Genomic DNA, 14,244 nt, shown 5'->3' with positions numbered 1-14,244 from the left:
GCTCAGAAGGCCAAGAGGATTTGACTTATTTAATCAGTATACCCAAACCCAACAGAATTCAGCTGGCTCTTGGAATTTTGGCCAGGTCAACTACTCCCCTACTGTAATAAGACACCAAATTCGAAGATGGGATTCCAGATGAGTCCTCACCAGGATCCCTTTTTTGTTGTTGAATGTGAAATGGAGATTTTCCTCCTGCTGCCAAAAGCAAACCAAGCTCCTTTCTACTCAAATATCATGTTGCAAACTCCTATGAAATTTGCCCTCAGTTATATCCCTGTCTTTTCTTGGCCTCACTAATTTCCAGGTTCTGAACTCCCATGGAATATCTGTGTTTCTCATTAATTTCCACAGATGTATTTCCCTTTCCTCTAAGTGGAATCTTGGCATCTTGAGGCTGGTCTAGATTTCTAGCCTACAGTTCTTTTGTAAGTTTCTGCAGTCTTCGTGCTGGAGGACATTCTCTTTCGCCTCATTTCATCACTCTCAGGTAGTGAACTTGGTCCAATAAGGCAGGGTGAAGTTGAGCTCCATCTGCAGCAAATGTTGTCCCTTACTCACTGGCTTGGCTTCCCACTGTTCCTCACATCTGAATCATTTGTTGATGGACCAGCCTTTCCCCTGAAAGGTTACATCAGTGGCAATCCTTGAAGTACTCATGCTATTGGGCTCTGGTTTTGAAGTCTGGCATACCAGAAACAGCATATTTATTGAGCACATTCAGCTTAGATCTTTCATTCAGGTACCATAGGGTACAACATTCTGCCAACCAGAGTTGAAAAGCAGACATTACATTCCTTTCACAGCTTCGACCTGGAAGAGATTTTTCATCCCCTCACAAAACCCATGAAACATCCCTTTCTGTGGATCTGCTATAACTCCTCTTAGGACAAATTGGCCTAACAGAATGTCCTAAGTGGTCCCATGAGCTATTTCAGGATTGCATGCAAAAAGCGTTCCATGTAAAAGAAGATGGGGATAAATTTCACACTATGTGTCCCTCTTAGAATACATACAAATAGTTACTAAAATTTCTAAGAAGATAAGAAATATAAAAAACGTTTTACTTTGTTCAAACCAAAGTTTTCTAAACATATTTGTACTGACTCATTCAAGCTTGATACCGATCATAAATACACAGAACAGAGGTGAATAATGAATTAGTCTCTAGGCTTTCCTTGTCTGCCTGTTCACGGATGAGGATTTTTGAGTTTCTCACTCAGTTTCTTTCACTTCTCCTATCTCTGCAGTTGCCTTATGTGTTCTTGTAGGCATGTGGAGTGGAAAAATAGAAGTGTCTTACGAGAAGCTCAAAAGATTGAGCTTCATGGAAAATTATATATTTTCAAGACGGCTGGACCAATAAATGCCACCTCACATGTTCTTCATCCTCTGTGACCTGCAATGAGAGATGGGATCTATGTTTCCTTCCTGGAATCTGGACAGCCTCTTTTGTGACTGTGATGAATTGAGTATAACTGAGGTATTGTTATGTGCTTTCTGAAGCTGCATCATAGGAAGCAACGCAGCACTAAGTTGGCCTTCTCTCTGTGTCAGGATTCTCACAACCTCCATGTTGTGAGGATGCCCAGGACATGTGGAAAGGTTATGTGTAATTATCTGGCCAAAAGCATTAGGGAGATCTCAGCTAATAGTTAGTACCAACTGCCAGACAGGTAATGAGAAAGACTTTAGATCATTCCAGGACCCCTCACTGCACTTTTCTAGTTAATGCTGAGTGGAACATAGATGATCTATTTCCAGGAGTCCCCCCAATTATAAAATCATAAACAAAACAAGTGTTGTCATTGTTTTAAGCCACTAAGGTTTTGGGTAATTTGTTATGCTGCCATAGTAACTGGAACAGGTTGGGAAAGTCTTGTCGTGGAGAAGGAGACGGGTCAACATGATTTAGCATTTTGATGATGGCAATTACCAATCACTAACAAATGACTGCTAACAAGAGAACAATTCTTTCTAAAGCTTACGGTGCCCACAAATATTACCTAGAATAGTGGTTTTCTTTTTGCTTATCAAGAAAAACCATTCAAACAATTTATAATATTTCTTCTTGGCACACTGTTTATTTATTAGTTTCACGAATAACAGGGCTGTGAGCTGAACAGCCAAGATTTCCCTTGGCTAGCTCCCTTTCTTCTTCAGAATTAGCTCAACTATCATCTTTAGAAAGAAGCCCTCCCTCTCTCCTGCACAAGGATTTTGCATCTATACCCTTCATAGCATTCAGCATTATAAGAATTATTTAACTGACTTGATTACTTGTTTATTCGTTGTCTCTTCCCACTAAAATTGATTTTTTTAAAACTTGTGTTATGCACCACTGTATTTTCAAGGCAGTGACTGAGTTGAGTAGGCATTCATTGAATGAATGGACAATAATAAAGGGAAATCTCAAGGAAGGTCTCCGTCCTGGTAGGTGGAGTATTGGCTTCTGGAGCTGGCTAGCAGCTATGTAGGTATGGAGCAAGGCCTCTGTACTCTGTACCTGATTCACAGTCCAGGCGGTAGACCAATGACCCTAGCTGTACCAGCTCTCCACAGTTCAAGCTGCTGAGGATCTCATGGGGCCTGAGGTTCAATTTTAGCAAATCCTTATATGACTTTAGCTGATTTTTCACTACAGAAGTTGCATTCAATCATTTTAAGATCTAGGTTATAGTTTCATCTGATAAAAAATCTGCTTTTGGAACATTTAGTCCTGGCAGACACACCTTTGTTCTCAGTCTAGTCTGTCTGTTCCAGACAGTGCCCAAACAGACAGGCTGGGGTGAGTATGATTAGACTCTGTTCATGGTGCTTTGTAACTCCTTTTGCAAAGAAAGTCTTAGAGGCACAACAATTCTATAACTTACTATCCAAACTAGGAAGCGTTTGAGAGGAAAATGGGGTTCTGTTAACAACTACATTCAGAAAAACAGCCTAAATCAGGATTTCCCCAGGAAAACCAGGACATTTGATCATTCTCTATTTCCTAAACCTTGGGTAATGCCAAGGAATCTAAAAAGATATATACCCCTTAATTAATTTTGTAGCATTGGTAATATGAAAAGCCACCAATTTTTGGTGTCTAACATGCATTTCATGAATAACAAGGTTTTAATAATATTATCATTTTGGCTGTTTTCTTTATTTTCACAATGTCTTTTTGATACAATGGACAATAATCAGGCCCTAGCAGGAAACAGAATTTCCCAGGAAAGAGTTTAACTGAAGATAAAATTAATAAGAAGGTGATGCACAGAGAAGAGGGCAGACTTTTTCTCCACATATATACATATGGTTCAGTGATATATTTAATTAATGAACCTCATTTATAAAGTAGTTCTAGGTCTACAGAGAAGTTAAGCTGAACGTGCAGAGTTCCCATATGCCTCCTATGCCTTTCACAGTTGTCCCTATTATTCATATCTTACATTGGTGTGGTACCTTTCTTACGACTGATGAACTAGTATCAATACGTTATTATTAACAAACGTTCATGGTTTCTACTAGGACTCAGTCTTTGCATTGTACATTCTATGGTCTGGAAGGATGCACTGTGCCTTGTATCCACCATTGCAGCATCATACAGAATAGTTTGCTGCCCTAAGATTCCTCTGTGCCCCACCTATTCTGCCTTTCCTTTCTCCCTACATCTGTGGCAACCACTCATCTTTTTTATGTCTCTGTAGTTTTGTCTTTCAACTATGTCATGTAGTTGGAATCATAGTGTATGCAGCCTTTTTGGACTGGCTTCTTTCACTTATCACTATGCATCTAAGGTCCTTTCATGTCTTCTCATGGCTTGAAAGCTCATTTATTTTTATCTCTGACTAACATCCTATTGTATGAATGACCACAGCTTGTTTATCCATTCATCTACTGAAGGACATTTTGGTTGCTTCCAGTTTGGGGTAATTATGAATAAAGCTGCTATAAGTATCTGTGTGGAGTTTTTGCACAATATAAGGTTTTATCTCATTTGAGTTACTACCAAGGAGCATAATTGCTAGATTACATAGTAAAATGATGTTTAGCTTTGTAAGAAATTGCCACACCAACTTCCAAAGTGGCTGTACCATTTTGCATCTCCACTAGCAATGAATGAGGGTTCTTTTTGCTCTGTGAGATGTTGATAGTTTTAATGGAACTGATAAAAGATGTTGAGGAACTCTTAGTCCAGCAACAGCTAGAAACCTACCAATCAACCTGAAAGACAAAAAAATTAAAGTAGGGTTGACAGAGTCAGAAAAAAACTGAAACCACAAAGAAGTTTCTACCAAACAGGAGCTGTAATCATGGAGGCCCGTAGCCACTACCAGGAAAGAGGTGCCAAGGATGGGTAAGGGCAGGAAATAAGTATTCTGAGCCCTTTCCACTCTTTCCATCTGTTCCACTGCCAGCACCTCCCATTAGCTCAGAAACTAAGGAACAAGAGAATCCACATGATGTCATCAGTAAGGATCAATCACCAGGGACAGATGGGGCAGAGAAGGATGGGGCTGATGGATCTGAAAGGTGAGATGGAGGTGAGGAGAGAGTAGCTCTCTCAAACATCACACAATTATGATCAATACAATATAATAAGCAACAGTACATGCAATTTTAAGAGCATTGTTGTTTTTTGAAGAGTTTTTAAATGATATATTACTATTTTTCAGTTGAATGTGTTATTGAGTCATTCTATAATATTTAGAAACACAGAATCTAGACCTGCAAATGCAGCAGAGTGGAAGGGCAGTACCTCTCTCCAGGACCACCTGTCCTTCTTCCTTGCCCTAACCACTCCAGGCAGGTGGGTGTCCATTTGACTTCCAAAGAACTTTAAGGATAAGGAAGACTTATCCTCATCTACCAGTTACAATGCTTAATAATGCAGCCTTTGAATGATTATTTACAAGGGAAACTTCACTGAAACTAAATGTCTGTTCTCTGAATCTAAACAAAGGTTTTATGATAGGTGCCACTGCTGTTTATTTCTTGTCAGTTTCTCTTGTCATAAAATTTTATGTTCAATCAAGTAACGAATTTTAATTTGAATGTGAAAAACAAAAATAACATTTATTGTCTTTGTTTTTTGATGTTTAACATACAAAGTCCTCTGGGTCATAGGGCCAGGTGGGAAGTAGGGGGTCACCTCTTGTCCTTTTTCAGGGTTTTTCATCCTCAGGACTATTGATGTTTTGAGCTAGGTCACTCTCTGTTGTCAAGAGCTGACTTGTTTAATTGGAGGATGTTCAGTAGTGTCCCTGGGCTCTACCCACTAGATGCTGGCATTCTCCTATGAAACTATGACAATCAAAAATTTCCCCAGACATGTCAAATGTCCTCCAGAGGCAAAATCTCTACCCTGCTCTCACCCACTGTTGAGAACTACTACTGTAGTCTAAGGGAGGCACTAGCTTCTGTCTGTGCCATCATCATAGTAACTCAACAGTAACCTCCATTACTTGACATAGACATGGTCCTGATTTTTGTAACCAAAAGATTTACAAACAGACCTAAACTTATTGTTACAAAATGGCATCTTCCAGAAAATTCCATGGGGAGACATCTTTTCTGATGTAAACCAGCTTTCCTACTTCTCTTAACCTTTTGCTTATATTCGCAGGGTTTTTGGTTTGATTCTAGCTCAGTTTAGAAGATCTCAGTATCCTTTCTGGCCCTATTGGGGGGTGTCATTGATGATGATACATGGGACTGTAGTAGAATTTCAAATGGCAGTTGGAATAGAAGATTTGGGAGCTATGGGATTTCTATGCTGCATACAATTAGCAAAAACAAAGACCAGAAAAAAAAAGTGGAAGTACCAACTTGTACTTCCTCCAAATCACAAGTTATCAAAATGCTAGCCCTGTATAATGTACCATATTTATCCAATGGCCATTGTTTATTTCGTGTTCTTGTTTACATCTAAAATGTAGCAGCTTCTTTGTTTTCAGTCTTTATCTTCCTTCAAGTGTTTGAGAGAAAACAAATCTTCAAACTACCCAACTCATTTTACATTAGAGACAGTTCTATTTATTTATTTATTTCCTGCCTCATTCCAAAAAAGGTTTTGAGGAGGATGAAGAAATTGAATGGCATGGGTCAGTGAGAAAGAAACTGAGAATGGCATTCCTCAATTTAACACTATTTTCTGAAACAATGTCAAGCCCTTACAAGGATGGGAAAATAACAAAGTCACATACCGTGAAAGTCAAGGATTCTCTCTTAGGGAATATGTGTCCTCTAGCTACTGTCCTCCCAGTACATTTGTGAGCTTAGCAGTTTGGAATGTCAACAAGAAGGGTGATTAGGGGCAGAGGCCTGCAAGAGGCTTCATGGCCCACTTGTTGATCAATGGAAGGAAGCTGTTTAGAGAGTGTGCAGACTAACTACTTTAAATTATCATGAAAGGGATATTTATCTTCCCCAGTCATGAGATGAATTACAACCAAGAATCCTGGGCAAGCAGATCTTCTGAAAACAATACTCTATGGTGAAGGGGCTGACAATCTGTTCAATAAATGGCGAGACCTTGAATTGACTGTCTTTTAACTCCTCTCACTAATCACTCTTCCAAATGTTCAACCCAAATGTCCAGTCCACGGAGATTCAATTGATCACTTTATTTACAATAGTCTTCAAGACCAAATCTGGGCTTGAATTTTTCTGAATTGACTCAGAATTTAGAAGGAATGAGAGAAAGACAGAGAGAGAGAGAGAGAAAAGAAGGGAAGGACGAAGGGAGGAAGGAGAGGGGAGGGGAGGGGAGGGGAGGGGAGGGGAGGGGAGAGGAGAGGAGGTGAGGGGAAGGGAGGGGTGGGGAGGAGAGGAGGAAAGGTTATGTAATGGATCTAGTTGGGGTTACTTAGTCTGGCATTATCTTTAAAAAGAGTAAGCAGAATGTTGGGACCCAGCTTCTTTTTTTCTTTTCTTTCTTTCTTTTTTTTTTTTGAGACAGTCTTGCTCTGTTGCCCAGGCTGGAGTGCTGTGGTGTGATCTCGGCTCACTGCAACCTCTGCCTCCTGGGTTCAAGGGATTCTCCTGCCTCAGCCTCCCAAGTAGCTGGGATTACAGGCACCTGCCACCACATCCAGCTAATTTTTATATTTTTAGTAGAGACAGGGTTTCACCATGTTGGTCAGGCTGGTCTCGAACTCCTGACCTCCTGATCCACCCGCCTTGGCCTCCCAAAGTGCTGGGATTATAGGCATGAACCACCGTGCCTGGCTGGGACCCAGTTTTTGAGTGGAAGTTCAGTCCTCAGGGAATGTTTTGAGCCCATCAGAACACACATGTCATTGGAAACCATTGCTGCAGTTGCACAGGACACCCTTAGTTACTAATTGCTTTGGAAAGGTCTAAAGGAGCAGACTTGTAAATCACAGGCACTCTCTCTGCAGAGTCAGCAGAGAACAGAGGCCTTGGAGCAGCCTGTGTTGCTGTGACTCAGTCACTTTGGCTGGAAACAGGGTTGGAAGTAAAAGCAAGACCCTGAAAGACCAAAGACATGGAGAATGATGAGATTGGTTAGTCTAGTCTAGAGCAGTAACAGAAATACAAATGTGCCATAGAAATGCATTGCAAGCCACATATGGAATTTCAAGTTTCTAGTAGCCACATTAAAAAAGTAAAAAATAAAAATAAAATAGAGAAAATGAATTCTAACAATATATTTTTTAACCTAATATATCCAAAATAGTTCCCACATCAACATGGAATCAATATGAAATAATAAGATAATTTACATGTTAAATACTAACTCTTGGAAATTTGATACATATTCGACACCACATGTAACTCACAACACACGTAGCTATTGACTACCATACTAGACAGTGCAAGTCTGAAGATATGATGTACAAGTTTCAATCTCTCAGTAGCCTAGGGCTTCAGGATGTGCCACAGCATATCAGTGAAGTGACTCCATCAACATGACTTGAAAATGAAGTACAGCTGCACATAGCAACAGTAAGAGAGCTGAATCTAGTCCCTGGGGCCAGTTAGCTGGGTGACCTTGGGCAAGTCTCTTGAGTTACTCTTCTCATCTCTCAACTGAGGCAGTTGTGCTAGTTGATCTCCAAAGTGCACTTAAACTTTAAAATGTCTAAGGTATCTGGGTTGTGAAAGACACTTGTGGTTTTTAAAATACGTCACATTTGTTTTTGATACTTGGCTCCACAAGAGGTAGAGCCTAATTCCATACCCCTTTGGTATGCATTGGACTTAGTGACATGCTTCTAATAAGTAGAATGTGGTGTAAGTTAATGATTACAATATAAAAGATTTTGACTTTTGCTTGCATTCTCTCTCTCTCTCTCTCTCTCTCTCTCTCCTCCCCAGAGCAAGGTATCTGTTATGTTATGAGAACTTTTAGGCAGTTTATGTAGAGGCCCACATGGTAAGGAACTGAGGCCTGATAGCATCCTTTAGAGGGAGCCTGGGAATGGATCATCTCCAGCTGAGCCTGAAATAGACTGCACCAAGCCAACTGCTTGACTGCAACCTCATGAAAGACCCATAGGCAGAAACCCCCAGCTAAGCTACTCATAAATTTATGACCTGCATAAACTGTGAGATAATAAATGTTTGTTGTTGTGAGCTGCTAAATTTGGAGACATTTGTTACATAGCAACAGCTAACTGATACATTCCTGGAGTGTAAAAAACAAACTGAATAAACTAAGAAACTCATTGGCTACAAGCAGGACAGCACGAAGCCATCCTTTCCATTATGCATGGGTACTTCCAGGAAGTAGCAGTGACAAACAGGCCCACCATGTGTAAAAAGTAACATTAACTGAGCATTTTGGCTCATTTAACTGCTCCAGCCACTTCTTATAGCTTAATGCATTTAATCCTTTTCATGACTCATGAGATGGGTAGTACTCACACCTCCATTTCACAGATAAGAAAACATTAGCATGGAGAGGTTAAGTAATTTTCCCAAGATTATACAAGCCATAAAAGACAAAGCTATGATGTGAACACTGATTGTCTTTACTTCTATGCTACAGTGCCCTTTATAGGAAATTAGGTGGGTGTTCTCCCCAAGGCCTAGATCACAGAATAAATTCATGAACACAGTGAAAAGCCCTGAAATAATAACTTCTCCTGGGAAAAATATGTCCAAAGACTTCACTCTCTACAGTCTGGTCATTTGCATGTAGGGATCCTGCCAGCAGCCGGTCACATTTTTCAGTTGCTCTGAGATGGGAAGACGGTTTAGGGCATTGGTCCAAATTTCCTTAAAAGTAAAACTTTCCAATATTATAAATGATGATGTAGAAATTAACTGAGGAAAGCTGATGTCTGAATTTGGAGGACTTGTTATTTTGGGGAACCCATTTTTCAGGCAGTAACAAGAGGAAGCTGAGATGTTTTAAGAGCATGGCATGCAAGAGACAGTGAGCAGAGCTGCCCTTTTAACTAGAAATTTTAAAAAATGGTATTAAACCACAACAGCAACAGATGACCCTGAAGTTCAAGGTCAGCTAGGATTTCCTGTCAGGGAAGACTGTGAAACTGGAGCCTGTGGAGTTTCCTTCCCTGGAATTTCCCCTCCAAGGTTTTTAGACTCTAATAGTGAAAAGGGGGAGGAGTGACCTCTAGTAGAGAGGTTAGAAGCATGATTTTGGGGTCAGAGATCATTTGGAGTCCTTTAACTTTGTCATGTACAAGCTTCATAAACTCAGTTAGATGACTACTGTGCCTACATTCCAAATCCTTCAAGTGTAAAATGAAGACTTGTAGCATATCTGTACTTTATGGATACTGTAATAATTGATACCACAAACTGACCCGAGTGGCTTTGATCATTCACAATTACTAGTTCCTTTTTTACTGACATTGGTAGCTTTCAACAACTAGAGGTAAGCAAGGTCTCTTCTCTCTAACCTCCCTGTCAGGTAATATGTAGCAATAAAAGTAATTGTCAGAGATAAATTTCCCCAAATACAAATATTTATTTGCAAGCAGGTACCAAGTGCTAGGAATTCCTTACTTAACTCTCTGTCTAGCTAGATGCTTCCACAGAGCCTTGCCTAGGAGGTACACTTGAGACAGATTAAAAATGTATATTTCCATACCAAAATTTCACCCAATTCAGGTAACAATCACCTGTTATAAACAAAGTTGAGATTATTTCATATTCCTAAGCTAAAGATGCTATTCAGAAGTTTGCAAACTCTTGGGATCATCCACACTGTTTACACAAGGGAGCAGCCCTGTGTAATATTATTCCACAATCTACATGACTTTAACAACCCTGGCTTCATGAATGCAACACCCACTCTGCACACCATTATGCAAATATACCAGGCTTCTGTTATTCACCAGATGCAGTGAGAGCCAGGGTTTATGGTAGGGCTTTTAAAGTACAGTGCTATGCTAGTAAAAGGGATCTCAAAATTGTATTCTTTGCTGGTTTTCATTGTATAAATATTCCCATTATGCTTACTTCAAACTATTACTGTAACATGCCATCTCTGTATACAGAGTTAGAAAGAGGTGTGCACAAGCACCTCTCACAAGCCAGTTCAATCTGGCTCTGCGTTACTATGAAGTGTGGCCTTCTGATTTGAGTTTTCCAAATGCTAACTACCTAGTCCCTGAGAAACATCCTCTGTGAATAGATTTGTGTTAATTATATTTTGTTGCATTAAAAAGTACCCCTAACCTGGCAGCGTATAACAACACACATTCATTGGCTCAGTGTCTCTGCTTTGGAAATCTTAACATGACTTAACCAGGTCCTCTGCCTCAGGGTCTCTTTGAAGATGATGATCGAGGAGGTGGTCTTTTCTGTGGTCTAATTGGAAAGCTTGACTGGGGAGGGATCTACTTCCAAGCTCAGTCTAAAGGGAGACTTACCTCAGTTCCTGCTGGAAATTAGCAGGAAGCCACCCACCCTTCCTTGCCATGCAGCCCTCTCTGAATTCATCACCACAGCAAGCATTCAGGAAAAGCCAGAAAGGAACAGGCCAGCAATAAAGAGAGTGAAAGATGGAAGTCACAGTGTTTTATAATCTAATCTCAAAAGTGACATCCCATCACTTTTGTCACATTCTGTTATTTTGGAAACAAGTCAGTAGGGTCAACCCACATGGAGAGGGAGGTGATTACACAGGGGTGTGAATACTAGAAGGTGGAAATCATTAAGAGCTATTTTAAAAGCAGCATACAATGAGCTCTAGAGTACAGATAAAAATGAATCTCAAGTATATATCACTCTGTCTGTGCTGAAGATATTTCAAATATGATTACAAACAATGTTAACTAAGGCAATGTAAGTTGAATAATAAGTCCAGATAATGTTCAATAACAACTCTTCCTCCTCCTCCTCCTCCTCCTCCTAAGAAGCAGTACTAGGCAAGTCATAAGACATAAAGCTGGGTAAAATACGGCCCCTTTGCCTAATTGAATGAGCTATGTCTCATTTTATTTTCTCTTGTCAAATTGTGATGTTCCAAAGATGCCCAATCTGGTGGAAAAATTAGCAACAAAGGGCTGGGAAAATTCAGGAAACAAAACCTCACTCCTTAAAACAGGAGCCCTTTTCATAGCATGTTGAAGCTATATGAGGTGGCCCAGAAAAATCCCCAGAGCATAACCGGGCATTAATGGACTAGAACAGCAGTTCTCAAAATATGGGCCCCAAACCAGCAGCTTAGCGACACCTGGGTACTTGTTAGAAATGCAAATACTCAGGCCCTACCTCAGACCTTCAGAATCAGTAATCTGGGGGGTGGAGCTCAGCGCTTTGGGTTGTCAGTTCTCCAAGTGATTCTGATAATTCTTCTCATTTGAAAATACCTACATCTAGTCAGAGTCTTGACATAGACTGTACTCAGTCTACGTCAGAGCTAAAAGGTATCTTAGGGATAGATAATATGTTCAAATCCCTCACTATTCAGTAATGAGGAAACCGAGGTGCCAAAAGGTGACATGACTGGTTAATTTCACCAGATAATGAGCAGTTGTCTCCCGAAAGCACGAGCATTTTGAGTCCTTAGATTTCAAGCAGCCCAGCAGGCTGGGCTCCCTATGTCAAGGGAGCTCCTGCCTAAACCCATTCCTTGGCTCGGAGTGTATCAGTGCCTCTGTCCAGTCATGCACGGCACGTCCTGCCAAGTTTGCAGGTGTGGTCCATGTACTCAGAGGAGTGCCACTGGAAGAGTTAAACAATTACCAACCCTTGCCGGCCTTCCTGCTCTTTAACGCCACATACCTGCCCCATTACCTGCAAAGGTGAGCTCAGACAGAGGCTGTGATCACACCTCCCTGGCCACCTGCCAATGCTGAGGGGGATGGGATTGGGCTGCCATGGTTGCCACCTTGTTTATGCAATTAACATTTAGACAATAAACCTAAACCTTCCCAATATTACACACCCTGGAACACAAGATTACGAAGGTTACAGAATTCCTGGCTCAGGTATAACTTTCCTTTAAAAAATTATTTTTTAATATTTTCAGAGATGAGGGCTCGCTATGTAGCCCAGACTGGTCTTGAACTCCTAGCCTCAAGCAATCTTAGCCACCTCAGCCTCTCAAGGTATTAAGATCATCAGTGTGAGCCTCTGTTCCCAGCCTAGATATAACTTTCTGAATTATCCTATGGAATTAACAGACCTCCCAAAAATACATTATATGAGTTGGTGAATGGGTAGAAAATAAAAAGACCCCGGTGTTTATCTGAGCAAAAGCCTCCTCATTAAGTCAGAAGACAGCAATTCTTATCCCTATCCTGTATCCCTAGGAACTGGAGAAAGGAAGATGAAAGGGAGGGCCTCCAGAATTTGTTTCAAGGTCACTATTTCCATGAATGGCACTACAAAGCACATGTCCTTATCTGGGCTATCGAACATACTTCAGGTTATTTTTAAATCACATGTCAATTTCGAAACCTATTTAGAAAAACTTGATCATGAGGGATGAAGAGTGGTAGATGATGGATTATCCTGAGTTTAGAGCTACATGGCTTTTATGAGAAAATGAAGAATTTAAGTGGTAAGAATGATCTCTAAATATATAAATACCAATTGCCATCCCTGTAGAAGCCTGCCTAGAACAGTGTTTCACCATAGGAAGCAGTAGGGAGCTCATGTTTCTGGACCTTCTCAAAAACATATTAAAAATGCAAATGCCCCTGTTCTGGATATCAGTAAACTTCTTGGGGCTGGGAATGGGGGTATTGGTCCATTTTCTGGGTTATTCTAGTAAATCGTTGCCTCCTAGTCTCAGTACCTTGCCCTACACTCATCCAACATGCCTCAACTCCAGCAAGGGTACCAAAAGTATAAATACGTAATTCATAGAGATTCCAAAATTCCACACTAGAAAGCTGTGTTTCCCAAAAAGAGGAGCCAAATCTTCATTGTCTCTGAATTTTTATACCCTATAACATAGGTAAAAAACTAGTGCACCTCTCTGTTATGCTAGCCTACACACATGCATTGTGCTGTACACACTGTGTTTAACTCATTTTTAAAATAAGGGTTTTTGTTGTTGTTGTTGTTTGTTCATTTTTTGAGATAGAGTCTTGCTACTCTGTCTCCTAGGCTGGAGTGGAGTGGCACAATCTGGGTTCACTTCACCCTCCACCTCCTGGGTTCAAGCAATTCTTCTGCCTCAGCTTCCCAAGTAGCTGGGATTACAGGCGCACACCATCACACCTGACTAACTTTCATATTTTTAGTAGAGACGGGGTTTCACCATGTTCACCAGGCTAGTCACGAACACCTGACCTCAGGTGATCTGCCTCCCTCGGCCTCACAAAGTTCTGGAATTATGGGCTAAAATAAAGTTTTGAATTACTTACTACAGTAGATTCTATTTTTCAAAGATGCCTGCAATAATATCTCTCGCTCTCATGCTCTTCCAGAATGTAAACCTCTCACTTCCCCATCAAGAGATAGAAACTATCTTTCTCTCCTTGAATGTGGTTGGGCTTATAAGAGTTTTGACCAATACAGTCAAACATATTGTGACATTGTATGACTTCTAAGACTGGATCATAAAAGGCCATGCAGCTCCCTCCTTGTTGGCAGGAACACTTGTGCTTGATGCTCTAAACTATAATGGAATGAGCCCCACTACCATGAGGCCACCATGATGTCAAGCCACATGGGGAAGCCACATTAAGTTGCTCCAATTAATAGTCCTGATCCCTGAGTCTTCCCCGCTTAAGCACCAGACATGTAAGTGAGCCTCTAGGTGATCCTAGCCTCCAGATGCTCAGTCATTACCCTCGCTTTCCA

The 14,244-nt window shown here is 40.7% G+C and overlaps 1 long non-coding RNA gene across 9 annotated transcripts in view; it reads right to left on the bottom strand.

Annotated features, from left to right (window-relative positions):
- The window catches only part of LOC118153561 (uncharacterized), a 103,456-nt gene extending 89,529 nt beyond the window's left edge, over window positions 1–13,927 (bottom strand). For all 9 annotated transcript variants that reach the window (XR_008481208.2, XR_013536321.1, XR_008481210.2 and 6 more), the window contains exon 1: window positions 13,806–13,927. This is a non-coding gene — a long non-coding RNA (uncharacterized LOC118153561). The remainder of the gene's footprint in view (window positions 1–13,805) is intronic.
- Between the last annotated feature and the right edge of the window lie 317 nt (window positions 13,928–14,244).

Source organism: Callithrix jacchus, chromosome 5 (assembly GCF_049354715.1).
Source record: "Callithrix jacchus isolate 240 chromosome 5, calJac240_pri, whole genome shotgun sequence".
NCBI classification, from domain to species: domain Eukaryota; kingdom Metazoa; phylum Chordata; class Mammalia; order Primates; family Cebidae; genus Callithrix; species Callithrix jacchus.
This window is presented reverse-complemented; position numbering and strand designations above follow the sequence as displayed.